The sequence below is a fragment of the Triticum aestivum genome, chromosome 1A (genome assembly GCF_018294505.1).
Source record: "Triticum aestivum cultivar Chinese Spring chromosome 1A, IWGSC CS RefSeq v2.1, whole genome shotgun sequence".
NCBI lineage: Eukaryota > Viridiplantae > Streptophyta > Magnoliopsida > Poales > Poaceae > Triticum > Triticum aestivum.
In genome coordinates this window covers 88,506,649-88,510,042 of record NC_057794.1, presented here as the reverse complement: position 1 = coordinate 88,510,042, position 3,394 = coordinate 88,506,649, and positions in this window count along the sequence as shown.

Genomic DNA, 3,394 nt, shown 5'->3' with positions numbered 1-3,394 from the left:
AGAGAACCTATTACAATAAATATGGCTTAAGGCCATCTAATAACGATAACAGCGAAAGGCTTGTAAGATAAGTGAGTCCATCAACTCCAACGGCATCACTGAGTATAGAACCACGACCTAAAAACTCCTTAATCGTCGTCTGAAAAGTCTGCAACATTAACGTTGCAGCCCGAAAACGGGTCAGCACATGGAATATGCTGACAATGCAACACATAGAGAGTAATGGAATGAAACAGCTATACTATATGCATATTTGGCTTGTGGAAAGCTCTATGGTTACAGTTTTGCGTAAAGCCAATTTTTCCCTACTTCAAAAGAATAGATTTATTTAACTATCATGGTAGTTGTTAAACATTGAGAATGGTTGATAGCACTCTCAATCCCAATTAAGCATCATCATTAAACATAACCCAACAAAATTAATTTAGGGTAACATGTTGAGATTCACATGATAATCCAAGTACTAGATACTCAAGATGTCCATAACCGGGGACACGGCTAACCATGATTAGTTTGTTACACTCTGCAGAGGTTTGCGCACTTTTCCCCACAAGACTCGATCGCCTCCGTTTGGTTTCTCGCACCACATGGTGTTTGAGAAGATGGATGACCGAGACATAGTCTTTCAGAAGCGCTAGCACCTTACGATCGGGTAGACCGTACCACCTACATCCCCTACATCTGCTAGTCTACCACTATAAGAGTTCGCACGACTTAGTAAACTATGCTAGAGCCCATAATAGCTTGTGGCTGCACACGGAAGTTTCTAGTTTGAATAGTCTCATGATCCCTTTAAGCCTGGGTGGCGGTCCAAAAGAAAAACAGGCAAGTCCTGGAATACCCAGGTGTCTCAATCCACCCAGATGTGTGTTTAAGTTGCCACCTTAGATAAACCATTAATTAACAATCTCACATCTTTCATGGATATCACTCACCCAATCCACGTCTACTAGCATAGCATGGCATAATAAGCAAACGTAGAAGTAACTCCCAAAGGTTTGATAATACACAGGTAATAGGTACTACCTCAACTACTTCCCATCCCACAATTTAATTAGATCCTAATCATGCAATGTGTGAGGATTGATCTAATGCAATAAAACTGGGTAGTAGGAAATGTATGATCAAAGTGTTACTTGCCTTGCTGATGATCCGCGAAACCTAGAGATTCGAAGTAACAAGCGGTGCACTCCGGGTATTCTATCGTAGACAAACAAACAAGCATACAATAAGTACTCATCTAATGCACGGGTAAAACTCAAATAAGAGATCTAACCAGAAGGTTCAACTTAAGAACTCCGGTTGGCAAAAAGAATCAAATCGAACGAAGCAACGAAAGTCAAGCGGCGAAAGAAAACAATCCGTTCTGTTAATCTAGATCTAGGGAAAATTTTACAATAGAAAAATCTTGTTTAAGTTGGTTAAACGGATAGAGAGTTTCAAGACGAAACTTTAGGCGCTTGAATCGCCTGATTCCGATAAACGAGCGAAAATTTATACTAAAACGAAAATCGGATCAGGAATCGCGATCAGAAAAATCGCGGATTTAATCCGAGAAAAAGAAAAACGACGAACGCTCGCTAGAAAGAACGAACGGACGAACGCTCGCTATTTAAATAAGCCGGAAAACCCGATCTATTTAAAAAATCCGAAACTAAAAAAACCAACGGAAAAACCGATCTATTTTTTTAAAAAAAACTGATGGCACGGAAGTCGAGGCGCGGCGAACCTCGGCGGCGGCGCGTGGGGCGGGGTGGCTCGGGCGTCTCGGGGCTAGGGTTTGCCCGGGTGGGCTGCCCCTGCTTTTAAATCCTGCCGGGCCAGAGTCCAGGACGGACACGGCCCGGTTAGGTCGGCTCACTTTTTTTCGCTCGAAAGAAAAATAAAAAGAAATATTAAACGGACTTCAAAAATTCCGAAATAAATTTTCACGGGCTTCTAAAATCAAGCTGCACAAGGTGAACATTTATTTGGGACCTAAATACAATTTTGAAAAACGCACATTTTTCCTAAATTTAAAAAAAACACCGAAAAACTCCGAAATAAAATCTTATTTGATTTTATTATTAAATCCTCAATATTTCTTTATTTTGGGAAAGTCATTTTATTCCCTCTCTCATATTTTTGTAATAGAAATAATTGATGATAAAATAAATAAAATCAAATGATCCTATTCTCAAAATTTGAGAGAACTCAAATATGAAAATAATGAAATCCCCAACTCTCTTCGTGGGTCATTGAGTTGCGTAGAATTTCTAGGATCAACCAAAATGCAAAATAAAATATGATATGCAATGATGATCTAATGTATAACATTCTAAATTAGAAATTTGAGATGTTACAAACCTACCCCCCTTAAGATGAATCTCGCCCCCGAGATTCGGGTTGGCTAGAAAATAGGTGAGGGTGGTCCTTGAGCAAATCTTCCTCTCGCTCCCAGGTGGCTTCATCCTCTGTGTGGTGACTCCACTGAACTTTGCAAAACTTGATAACCTTGCTGCGGGTAACTCGGCTGGCAAATTCGAGGATCTTAACTGGTTTCTCCTCGTAGGTCAAATCGTTATCCAACTGAATTGTTTCCAATGGCACTGTGTCTCTCAAGGTATGTCAGCCATCTCCGCGTGACACTTCTTTAACTGAGAAACGTGAAACACATCATGAACTCCTGACAATCCTTCGGGCAATTCCAACTTGTAGGCCACTTCTCCCATACGTTCCAAAACTCGATATGGTCCTACAAATCGTGGTGCTAACTTCCCTTTAACTCCGAAACGCTTTGTTCCCCGAAGTGGAGATACTCGAAGATAAGCTCTATCTCCGACTTCGTAAACAGTCTCCTTGCGTTTAGAATCTGCATAACTTTTCTGTCTCGACTGGGCTACATTGAGCCTATCGCGAATCAACTTCACCTTCTGTTCAGACTCTTTAATCAAGTCAGGTCCAAACAACTGGCGGTCTCCAACTTCGTCCCACGATAACGGTGTCCTGCACCTCCTTCCGTACAATGCTTCGAAAGGGGCCATCCTTAAACTGGTTTGATAACTGTTGTTGTAAGAGAACTCTGCATATGGCAAATTATCGTCCCAACTAGATCCATAATCTAGCGCACAAGCTCTCAGCATGTCCTCCAAAATCTGATTGACTCTCTTGGTCTGTCCATCTGTCTGTGGATGAAAAGTTGTACTGAATTCTAGCCTGGTACCCAAAGTTTCGTGCAACTGCTTCCAGAACTTTGAGGTAAACTGGGTTCCTCTATCTGATACGATACTCCTTGGAACTCCATGCAGACATATGATCTTGGTCATGTATATCTTTGCCAACTTAGCACTGGTGCTGATCATCTCCCAGTGCTCATCTTGGCGCCCACAAATCTGGTAGATACTATCCTTGAGAT